We start from the raw sequence: 13484 nt of genomic DNA, 5'->3' as shown, positions 1-13484 counted from the left end.
TGTGCAGGAACAGTCAATGCAGAGAACAACAGGTGGGCCTCCTTCTCGTCCTTGACATTTCAGGGATGGGTGATTATTGTGCCACTATATTTACATGCCCAGATAATCTTGGCCAACCTTCCCCAAAAATGCAGTTTTGGAACCATAGGCATGTGATCTGGAAAAGCAGTCATCAGTATCCTTAAGGTGTGTGTGGATGCAACTGGTACTGGTCTCTGATGTCACTTCATCTGTTCTTTGACAGCGATGGTCATACTTCCCTGAGCAGAACAGGTATATTACGCACTAGTTAGCTGACACCCACTGGCCAAAGTTATGTCTGCATGAGAATAGGGGAAGAGCTGTGGCAGATAGCAATTAGGAAGTTCTCTGCATGAGAACCTCTGATGATGTTGGCTAGCACAGAAATGCTGCGTGATGCTAAATGGTTATAAGACTTTGATTTCTACCCGGACAAGCGGATTTTTTAGGCTACTAGGATCTAGCTGACTCGTCCTCTTATGTTTGCCATATGTAGAATGGTTATGTGTGGGTATCAGCTCTCACAGGTTGCAGGAATCTCCTTGACAACTGCCATAGTACACCAGTGTTTGTCTTGGACACCAGGTCAGTCAACTGCTGGTCACCTGCACGTTCGAAGGGACTACTACATGGTGCCTTGCTCCACCCTATCAGTTCAGTGCCCCACTGTAGGATGTGGGGCAACTGGCAGGTGCTCACCTTGCCCACAACATGTGATACCTAGCCACACCCCCAGCTTGCCTGCTACATACTGTGAGTCACTGCCTTCCACTGTATTTCCCTTTTGTAGTATCTGGCTGTCAGCATGTGCCGCAAGCCCAGCACCCTCACTCCAGTTTGGCAAGTGATCCTGCAGAATCCTTTGTGACTAGGATGAGTATATGTAAGCTCTTACTATCTAATGTATGTTAATAAATATACATTTTTCAACAATTTCTGTTGTTAAATGACTAATCAGATGAAATAATACCTCAAATATGTTGAAATTCGGTCTGAGACTGTTAAAATAAACTATCTATTTAATGGTGTTAACTATTAATTTAGTTCTGCACAGTGTGCTACTGATGGTGACAAAATTTATCATTTGTTTGACACTCATGTTCCCAATCAAGAATCAATTAGTCCCATGTTAATTCTCCCCATAGTGTTATGGCCAGTTACCAGGCCACACAACTCATGCCTTAGATCTAAATCATTCAGTGTTATTTACATGTATAGTCCCCAGTTAACGACCAGTATCCAAGTAATCCTAAGCAACCTTAACATGCTAGTAATCCCACTTAATTCTAACATGTAGATACACTTAGTAAATCTTAACATGTTAATAGACAAATGCATAAGCATTTTTTAAAGTGTTGGTCGACCTTTCAGCTGAGGCTTTTTCTCCATCGTGAAGTCCTCATATTTCCTGTAGCCAAAAAAATCTCACACACAAATATCTATCACATTTTAGTAGATGCATATTCATTTTTTTTTACATTGAGTAATGCACAAAGCTGAGTACAGATGCTATACTCAATCTTCCGGATCATCATACCCATAATTGTTTATTATCTTCTTCCTTTACTGTTTGAATATCTTCCTTGATTATTATTCAATGCATATCATTTAAATTCCCCTTGTATTCCGCTCTCAGTGATCATGCTTCATCAGCAATTTGCCTTCTGCTGTGGGCCAAATAACATACAAGCACACATTGGTATCACATCATACAATCATCAATTTATCATGAAAACCTCGACTGAAACCACTTTAATCTGATCTGCCACTCATTGCGACCTCTCCACTTCTTACATCTCAAATGTTTGACACTGTGTCGTAAACAGATGATGAAGATAGATGGAAAGGTTCCCCAGAACAGAGAAAGACACATACACATGTTACATTACACAACTAGCAATGAACAAGCATACAATTCTATCCTATTCATGACCATGAATCAATACTTATTTTAATAATTCATAAATTCTTCAACCTTGACAATTGTATGTACATTTTTCTATTTCCACTGCCTTCTGTGCCAACACTGTCCTTGATCACTTCTTGCCCGCATTGGAGCACTGCCATTTGCGTACACTACATGTCTGTTAGTTTGCGCCCCACCTCTATGAAATCTATGTCACTGCTCTCATCATTCACGTACCAGCATCGGTTATGCATCCATTTAGATGATCCGAACCGCTTCTCATTTAAATGTCGATGCTTTTTTTCCTTTCTCTCCTCAGATTCGATTCGCCACATGCCTTCAATCCACATCCTGAAATTATAAATATTCTCTTTACTTTTCCCTGTCACTAGCAATCGAAATTTGTTCAGCAGCTTATTATCACATAGACAAAGGATTTCGGCATCAGAGAAAATTTCGCTCAGTTGTAGTTTTTTGTTCTCAAGTTCACAAAGTATTTGGAATGGACTCTGTTTGAGCTGGTAACCTTATAATTTCTTTTGATCGGGTCCTAATTCGAGTGTGGTCAGTAAATGTGTTTAGAAATTTCTCTCGGAACTCCTCAAATGACGCACATTTCTTCACTACATGTATCAGCTTCTCCTGTGCCTCCAGGTGTGTTTATGCATAGTCGATGCGTTGTCTACCCTTCTATTTTGGGGGACAGCGATGGTCAAATTGGCATCTTCAAGCCATTGTGTGAATTTGAGATCCATTGTCCTCAAATTCTGTTAACCTATGGAATAACAGTTACATCTCGTAATTTATGCTCGCTTATTCTGTCCATGTAACAGAAGCATGTGCCCTATTGTTCCCTTTCGTATTTACCATTTAGACACGCTTTCGACTAACAAGACCTGGATCCCTCATGGATTCTGCGCCTGCAGTTTGGCATTCCTTCACCATCACGAATATTCCACACCCTGTAATATTTGTGTTGGTTGTATAGTTTGCCTTACGGCGCATCTTCTCTGTCTCACGTTGTTTTGTATTCTCCACACATCCATTCTTCCACTGTATTGACGGTACCAAAGATATTACCCTGCATTCCGTGTAATTATGAGAGATGCTGCAATTATGTGGAACATTGCTAGGCCCCATCATACTTCTCTCTCATAGTGTTTCTCTCATCTCAGGCTTCTGGTCCCATGTTTGTTGCACGGCTTCATCTATCTATGTTCCTCCCTAACTGATCTCAAAACACCACCGTCTTGACTCCAAAGCTTTTCTGCATTCCCTGCTGTCTTTTCTCAAATGTCGATTTCCTTCTGTAATTCCGACATAGCCACATGACCTAATGTTTCACTTTTTTCCTTTTCAATCGCCTCCAGTGTCTTACTTTTAGCTGCCAGTACCTTACCCTGTACTTCCTGTACTATCCCATTCATTTGTACTACTTAATTGTACATTTTCATGGTTTCATCTTTCATCTCCCTAACCTTGATCCATAAACTTTCTCCCTTGGCCTTATTTTCTTCCCTCATATCTACATTTTCCTGTTTGATCTTCTCCCCTGCATCTTTATTTTCTGTCCTCATTACTCTTAAAAGGCCATTTAGGTTGAATTTATTGTTTCCTGACTCACTTCCTTTTGTTGGCCAAGCTGCTCTGGGGAGTACTGGGTCGAGCTCTACAGCATCCTCATTTGAATCGTTGTTCCTTTCATTCTCCTTGGTGTACATTATTCGTGGCTCTACCTTTATTTGTTCCTCTTTTTCTCTACCATTTACTGACTTCCCATGTGCCTCCAGATCACAGTGGTCTGTGGTACACGTTTTGTGCAGACCTGCTTCATCTTCTTCTGGTCTACGGTTCTTCCTCTCTTCTTTATCGTCCTCATAGTTCCACCTGTTTCCAGCACTTCTTGCGTCACTGAGTAATTCTCGTTGCTCCTTGTCTTGTGGGCCTATCCATTTGGAATCTAATTTGGCCTTTCCAGCTGATGTGAGTTTCTATCCGTTCATAAATGTCGCTCTTATTTTTTTCTTCTGCAGAGTAGTACGTGTATGGTTTCTCCTGTGCTTTCACACTGATTAGTAAATCACACCGCACTGCATACACAAAAGATCGCGAATCATATATATCCAGGAACGAGTATCTTAAATTTTGCTGCCATGAAGCTTACCATTCCATTTATCGCAACAAAGTATGGAAACATATGATATGAAAGATTCATCTCCCTTAAATTCCTGTATGGTAACTACCCTCACCATGTTATATTATGTGTTCACCTTGACTTAATGATACTTACACCAGATTCAGATTTCCCAATACTTTCTTCACTGACTACGAATCTGTGATCATCAAATTCTTTAACGTTCTCATTTCATATAAATTTAAATCTTTGGCATGTCTTTCTGCCAACAATACTTTTCTCTCAGACTACAACACCTGCTAACTGCACTACAACACGTTTGTTGTCATCCTATTTCCTTTTCCTAGTACACAAGCACACACAGCTCTTGCAGTCATGTCCAAAGTGCCCATACTGTCTGCAGGTTCTATAAAGTACTTGTTTCATTGGGTTGCATGGTGTGTTGTGTCCTTGAGACTGCATTGGTTACATTTCGTGGAGTGTAAGTTTTTGTTTTTTTGCGAATTTCCCTTGAATTCATAAAATCAGGTTCTGTGTTTTCACAGACCGTGTGGACAAGAAATATTGTTCATTGTTACATGCTACTGATGCATTAAGAATCTTTGTGCTTCTCATCACCTACCAACAAATTCAAAACTTCACCAACGGAATACAAAAATCCATGCTCCAGAAACAACAGAGACAACAAACTGCAAGTTCCCATAGTGACCCTGGACCTTCCATACACACTGAATTATTTGTACTTTCTCCACATAAAACCTATCTACAATATTCCCAACACAGGTGCATCGTCAGATGTGGGACAGAACCCACAAAATCATAAATTAGGACCTATAGGAAAGAGTATGCAAATTAGTAAATTGCACCATGTGTTACTACAATTAACACGATACATCCTGTTTCTCTTATTTTAGTCACCAACGCAACAAGTACACAAACTGAAATTACTTGCATCTACAAATTACGCTAATTCTTGCAATTAATATTACTGACTGCTTTCTATAGAAACGAAGCTCGAATTTGGCATGGATCTGCCAAATTATGCAAAATCCCAGTGGCAGCCATACTCCCAACACCTAGAAACTAATTGTAAACAGACAACTACCCTAAGATGTACCCTTTAAATTTCAACCATGTCCGAAGTTAAGCAGATAACACGAAATTATGGACCTTGACATAGATCTTCAAGTGGGGAATTTGCATAAATATAAATGTTATTGACACTATCTGACTAAAATAATTTATTTACATGTGATTTTTTATGAGTGAGAGTATCTCCCTATGCACTGATTAACTTCATTTATCTTCATGTAGTGAAGATACCAAACAGTAATACTGATTAGTTAAATATTCAGATTTATTCATAAGCAATCATTTAACAATATATAAATTCAACAATGGAAATCGTGAAACTTCTGTTTCCAAACTTAACAGTAAGTTAGAATGGATAGCAGTGTTACTTATCCGTCTATGAATTTACTACCTGTCCACTTAAAAATTTACTCGTAAATAATGTACAGCATAACCCAGCAAGTTTCTGTCTGAAGCAATAATTGGAACTAGGTGACTATCCCCAAAATTACATACATTCATACACATGTGATTAAGTTGAGACAGGTGATCGTTCTAGATTCGACATGATATGGCAAAATATTATAAGACGCTCCTTCTGCTGACCACTAGATTCACCTCCTGATGTAACCGAGTACTTTAGAGAAAAGATCAGTTCACTTTTGCATAAGTTCCCTAATGACACTGTAATCATTGGAGGAGACTTTAATCACCCAATAATCAGTCTGGACAGTTATAGTTGTGTGAAAGGTGGACGCTACAAGACATGCTATGGAACATTACTAAATACCTAAATACCTAGAACAGATAGTTCAAAACTAGGCTCAAGATGGAAATACATTAGACCTAATGCAACTACTGGAAATTCTAGGATAATGTTTCTCGGCACAGGTGAAACGATGAACAGATGGGTGTGATTGATATAAATATATGAATAAACTTGGCCTTACTAATAACTTTTATAACACTTTTTAATATACAGTTGGAATACACATTTTAAACAATACTGGTACGATGGAGCTACTCATACGTCCATCTATCGCTTGTAGAAACAAGAAGGTGAAGATACTGGAACTAATCAACTGAAAAGCGCATCTATTCTCTTTTTGCATCAAAACATTATTTTGCCAGAAAACAACTATTTACTTTACCTTTATCTTTATATATATAGCTTACATGTATAAAAAAGAATAATATTATGATTCCCTCTGTGCACTGACAGTATATGGATGTACACAAGGTCTGAGCTTATTTCTCTGTTTGAGGGTTGATAACCCTAGCTGGTATGGGCATACCCTTTATTTTCAGCCATTGGATTTATTCTGTATGTTTATCCATTACATGGGCATGTCAGCCTCTTTTAACACATACATACGTAAGTTTTCCTTCCTAACATAGTTCTTGCAGCAACTGCATAGTCCCTTTGTTGTCAGTAAGCATCTGCACAGTGTTTAGTTGGCGGAGTATGCACACGCAGCTGAATGTCCATTATATTCGCAGTTCGTGCTCACATGTTCAATACAAGGCCACAGTGTCTGTGTCATACGTTTACAGTAGCTTTTACTGCACAAATTCGCGAAGCTCGTGTTCAGCGGCATGGTGCTTTGCGAAATCTTCAATGCAGTGACATCTGGTTTCCATATCAGTGGCCTCAGGAATTTATTTCATCTCGTTGCTCTCACTTATTCAGTGGGGACACCAGCCATACATTCAACATCCCAAGACAACTAAAGTTTCTTGCCGCTTTTACTACATTGGTGAGCACAGAAAATTCATGTTACATTATGTATTGCCGTATTTAGTTTAACATCTGCACATCAACGTGTATCACATCCACACTTAACACTTTGCAGCCAGGTTTCGTCTGTTCTTGCGCTTTGTTTTTGAGCAACTTGCATATAGTTGCATTACATAAAGTTTCTGTAGTGTAGTGTATACAAGTACAATTAGAAAATACACTTATTCTTTTCATTTGCTGACATGCCATTATCGTCATTTATATACATTATAGTCTTCAAAATATTCAATCCCCTTTATATATATATATATATATATATATATATATATATATATATATATATATATATTGCTTGTCGTTTTGTTTTAGTCCTTTATGTTAAATTAGAATTTCGTTACATAGTTCGATTCCATTGTTCGATATGAGTACACATTTTACTCTAGTTTGGTTGTAGATTCTTCATATGACATTCATACAATAATAGATTCTGTCTCCCTTTATGGTATATATTGACATACATTCCATTTCTATTTACAATGACTTCTTGTCAGAGCATATTTATCAATTCCAAAGAATTAAAGAAGTAAACAGTCACTACAATAGATACTACACATGGCCTCGCCTCTCTAGCATTCTCTACACAATGCAGGGTTGAGGAAATTCCATGGAAAGGTATTTATGTGCTCGGTTACGTCTCATTACTAGACTTAACTCTGATCCTAAGAACAAAATAGTTTGTTAAATTATTTGTTTGTTGTTTATAAATACAACTCAAATCTGATGATACCAATCATATCAAATATTTACTCAGTGTTTAAAAGTGCAGCTCAGTTTTTTCTTCTTACGTTCATTGAATGAAGGATAATCATTTCATATGCTGAGACATACAGAGTTGTATTGTCAATAAGACATGTTATATACAATGAGCATAAAATAGTCTTTATTTAAGCAACAAACATGCATAAAATTTCAATGTAAATCAGATGTTTGACACTTTCACAGTTAGTCGACACTCAGAGTAGTTAGGTTTCGACCCCATGATTATTTGGTAGTGCTCAACTTTAGTTCAGCATCGTGATATGTGACATACTTAACTGTTTTCTTCTTCACATACTTTCACACTATTACATTCATACATCATAAACTTATAACTATATTTATCTTGTGGTGCAGTCCTTTCTTATTTTTATATGGTACCTCATACTCTACAAGCATTTATCTTTCTTCACTTTAGGACGTGTTGATGCATCATTTCCTGGAAGAAAAACTTAATACTAACTTAAAACTAAATGTTCATAGATAAGTATATAGTGGCTTGATGGCTGCTAATACATCTACATCTACATGACTACTCTGCAATTCACATTTAAGTGCTTGGCAGAGGGTTCATCGAACCACAATCATACTATCTCTCTACTATTCCACTCCCGAACAGCGAGCGGGAAAAACGAACACCTAAACCTTTCTGTTCGAGCTCTGATTTCTCTTATTTTATTTTGATGATCATTCCTACCTATGTAGGTTGGGCTCAACAAAATATTTTCGCATTCGGAAGAGAAAGTTGATGACTGAAATTTCGTAAAAAGGTCTCGCCGCGACGAAAAACGTCTATGCTGTAATAACTTCCATCCCAACTCGTGTATCATATCTGCCACACTCTCTCCCCTATAACGCGATAATACAAAACGAGCTGCCCTTCTTTGCACCCTCTCGATGTCCTCCGTCAATCCCACCTGGTAAGGATCCCACACCGCGCAGCAATATTCTAACAGAGGGCGAACGAGTGTAGTGTAAGCTGTCTCTTTAGTGGACTTGTTGCATCTTCTAAGTGTCCTGACAATGAAACGCAACCTTTGGCTCGCCTTCCCGACAATATTATCTATGTGGTCCTTCCAACTGAAGTTGTTCGTAATTTTAACACCCAGGTACTTAGTTGAATTGACAGCCTTGAGAATTGTACTATTTATCGAGTAATTGAATTCCAACGGATTTCTTTTGGAACTCATGTGGATCATCTCACACTTTTCGGTATTTAGCGTCAACTGCCACCTGACACACCATACAGCAATCTTTTCTAAATCGCTTTGCAGCTGATACTGGTCTTCAGATGACCTTACTAGACGGTAAATTACAGCATCATCTGCGAACAGTCTAAGAGAACTGCTCAGATTGTCACCCAGGTCATTTATATAGATCAGGAACAGTAGAGGTCCCAGGCCGCTTCCCTGGGGAACACCTGATATCACTTCAGTTTTGCTCGATGATCTGCCGTCTATTACTACGAACTGCAGCCTTCCTGACAGGAAATCACGAATCGAGTCAACTGAGACGATACCCCATAGGCCCGCAGCTTGATTAGAAGTCGCTTGTGAGGAACGGTGTCAAAAGCTTTCCGGAAATCTAGAAATATGGAATCAACTTGAGATCCCCTGTCGATAGCGGCCATTACTTCGTGCGAATAAAGAGCTAGCTGCATTGCACAAGAGCGATGTTTTCTGAAGCAACGCTGATTACGTGTCAATAGATCGTTCCCTTCGAGGTGATTCATAATGTTTGAATACAGTATATGCTCCAAAACCCTACTGCAAACCGACGTCAATGATATAGGTCTGTAGTTAAATGGATTACTCCTACTACCCTTCTTGAACACTGGTGCGACCTGCGCAATTTTCCAATCTGTAGGTACAGATCTATCGGTGAGCGAGCGGTTGTATATGAGTGCTAAGTAGGGAGCTATAGTATCAGCGTAATCTGAAAGGAACCTAATCGGTATACAATCTGGACCTGAAGACTTGCCCGTATCAAGCGATTTGAGTTGCTTCGCAACCCCTAAGGTATCTACTTCTAAGAAACTCATGCTAGCAGATGTTCGTGTTTCAAATTCTGGAATATTCCATTCGTCTTCCCTGGTGAAGGTATTTCGGAAAACTGCGTTCAATAACTCCGCTTTAGCGGCACAGTCGTCGATAACAGTACTATCGGCACTGCGCAGCGAAGGTATTGACTGTGTCTTGCCGCTTGTGTACTTTACATAAGACCAGAATTTCTTCGGATTTTCTACCAAATTTCGAGACAATGTTTCGTTGTGGAACCTATTAAAGGCATCTCGCATCGAAGTACGTGCCAAATTTCGCGCGTCTGTAAATTTTAGCTCATCTTCAGGATTTCGCGTTCTTCTGAACTTCGCATGCTTTTTCCGTTGCCTCTGCAACAGCGTTCGGACCTTTTTTGTGTACCACGGGGGATCCGTTCCATCTCTTACCAATTTATGAGGTATGAATCTCTCAATTGCTGTTGCTACTATATCTTTGAATTTGAGCCACATCTCGTCTACATTCGCATAGTCAGTTCGGAAGGAATGGAAATTGTCTTTTAGGAAGGCTTCTAGTGGCACTTTATCCGCTTTTTTAAATAAAATTATTTTGCGTTTGTTTCTGATGGATTTGGAAGAAATGGTATTGAGCCTAGCTACAATGACCTTGTGATCACTAATCCCTGTATCAGTCATGATGCTCTCTATCAGCTCTGGATTGTTTGTGGCCAAGAGGTCAAGTGTGTTTTCGCAACCATTTACAATTCGCGTGGGTTCGTGGACTAACTGCTCGAAATAATTTTCGGAGAATGCATTTAGGACAATCTCGGAAGACGTTTTCTGCCTACCACCGGTTTTGAACAAGTATTTTTGCCAACATACCGAGGGTAGGTTGAAGTCCCCACCAACTATAACCGTATGAGTGGGGTATTTATTTGTTACGAGACTCAAACTTTCTCTGAACTGTTCCGCAACTGTATCATCGGAGTCTGGGGGTCGGTAGAAGGAGCCAATTATTAACTTAATTCGGCTGTTAAGTATAACCTCCACCCACACCAATTCGCACGGAGTATCTACTTCGACTTCACTACAAGATAAACCACTACTGACAGACACAAATACTCCACCACCAATTCTGCCTAATTTATCTTTCCTGAACACCGACTGAGACTTCGTAAAAATTTCTGCAGAACTTATTTCAGGCTTTAGCCAGCTTTCTGTACCTATAACGATATCAGCTTCTGTGCTTTCTATTAGCGCTTGAAGCTCAGGGACTTTTCCAGCGCAACTACAACAATTTACAACTAAAATTCCGACTGTTCCTTGATCCAAGCACGTCCTGTAATTGCCAAGCACCCTTTGACATTGCAGCCCATCCCGCACTTTCCCGAGGCCTTCTAACCTAAAAAACCGCCCAGTCCACGCCACACAGCCTCCGCTACCCGTGTAGCCGCCAGCTGAGTGTAGTGAACTCCTGACCTATTCAGCGGAACCCGAAACCCCACCACCCTATGGCCATAGTCAAGGAATCTGCAGCCAATACGGTCGCAAAACCGTCTGAGCCTCTGATTCAGACCCTCCACCCGGCTCTGCACCAAAGGTCTGCAGTCGGTTCTGTCAACGATGCTGCAGATGGTGAGCTCTGCCTTCATCTCGTAAGCAAGACCGGCAGCCTTCACCAAATCAGATAGCCGCTGGAATCCAGAGAGAATTTCCTCAGATCCAAAGCGACACACGTCATTAATGCCGACATGTGCCACCACCTGCAGCTGGTTGCACCCTGTGCTCTTCATGGCATCCGGAAGGACCCTTTCCACATCAGGAATGACTCCTCCCGGAATGCACACGGAGTGCACACTGGATTTCTTCCCCTCCTTAGCCGCCGTATCCCTAAGGGGCCCCATTACGCGCCTAACATTCGAGCTCCCAACTACCAGTAAGCCCACCCTCTGCGATTGCCCGGACCTTGAAGGCTGAGAATGATCCTCTGAAACAGGGCAGGCAGCTGCATCTGGCTCAGCCAGAGACAGTGCCTGAAACCGGTTTGTCAGACGCACCGGGGAGGCTTTCTGATCAGCCTCCGGGGACGCCTTTCGCTGCCTGCCACGCCTTGGAACGACCTTCCAATCAACCACAGGCGAGGGCTCAGCCCCACTGCGGGCAGCAACCGGGGCAACCACAGCGGCGGACCGATCTGGGGACAGACGGGACGAGGTTGACATCCCCGTGATACCCGAGTCCGGCTCCCCACAGTGGTGCCCATTGGCAACAGCCTCAAGCTGCGCGACCGAAGTCAGCGCCGATTGCAGCTGTGAGCGAAGGGATGCCAAGTCAGCTCTCATCCGAACACAGCAATCGCAGTCCCTGTCCATTCTAATCGATGTTTAACAACAGTTACCGAAACACGAGTCCGTGCCTAGATAACGCAAGAGGAACACGCAAAGAATGTATCAACTAACATGTACAAATGCCTAACAACTGCGCTACAATCTGCTGAATTTACGATTACAGTAACTAAAACTCGAAATTGCACCTCCTATACGAAACTAACACGCAATTTAAATAAGAATCTACGAAGTAAACACTAAAGCGCGATGCTACAACTGTCAAATACTATAATACGCCCGAAATATATGAATTAAACAATGCAAGTACCCAAAAACACGCAAAGAAATTAATTAAACTATCTAACAAATAAGTAAGCTAGGGTTATACGACTTGCTGCTGCAGCTGCTTATCCAACGGCGGCAGGGAGCACACTGACTGGCCAACCGACACTGGCCGTTCACAACAAAAACAGAAGACAGACGACTACGCGAATTTGCACTATTCAGGTACTAAGGCGCGATGCTACAACCCTCAAATACTATAATACGCCCGAAATATATGAATTAAACAATGCAAGTACCCAAAAACACGCAAAGAAATTAATTAAACTATCTAACAAATAAGTAGGCTAGGGTTATACGACTTGCTGCTGCAGCTGCTTATCCAACGGCGGCAGGGAGCACACTGACTGGCCAACCGACACTGGCCGTTCACAACAAAAACAGAAGACAGACGACTACGCGAATTTGCACTATTCAGGTACTAAGGCGCGATGCTACAACCCTCAAATACTATAATACGCCCGAAATATATGAATTAAACAATGCAAGTACCCAAAAACACGCAAAGAAATTAATTAAACTATCTAAGAAATAAGTAGGCTAGGGTTATACGACTTGCTGCTGCAGCTGCTTATCCAACGGCGGCAGGGAGCAATACCTTTTTCATATATCCACCCATTTATTCATTCACTTCAATGTGCAGTTGTGGTATCACAAAACTTATTTGATATCACGTGTGAGTCTCTACTTGCCTCATAAATCTGAAAGATAAACTGTATTATAGGTGTGTTGTGGCCTCTTAATCAGTTTGCCACTTATACTGTACTCGCTTGTTTACCTGCAGCACGACTTTTCTGGTCCATCAAATATAACTAGTGCATCTACCTTCAATACCCAAATTTGTAAATATTATGCATATATACATATGAAGTATATAGTAGCGTAACTTAAGTAAATACGTCGTACTTTAGGGTACCTTTCTGTATATATAATCCCTTAGCTTATCTTTGTATGTGTGTATTATGTAGGTAGTTGTAGTTATAGTATAGACTCTCTCTTAATTTTCTATGTATCTCTTTATGCAACAGGCTTTACAAATGCTAATGCAGGCTGTAGCTCGTAGGGTTTGATTGTTTTGGGTGCTCCAACACTCCCAGCTGTGTCTGTCTGGTGTGAACACGCTTGCAGTTTGT

The sequence above is a fragment of the Schistocerca gregaria genome, chromosome 8 (genome assembly GCF_023897955.1).
Source record: "Schistocerca gregaria isolate iqSchGreg1 chromosome 8, iqSchGreg1.2, whole genome shotgun sequence".
Classification (NCBI taxonomy): domain Eukaryota; kingdom Metazoa; phylum Arthropoda; class Insecta; order Orthoptera; family Acrididae; genus Schistocerca; species Schistocerca gregaria.
This window is presented reverse-complemented; position numbering follows the sequence as displayed.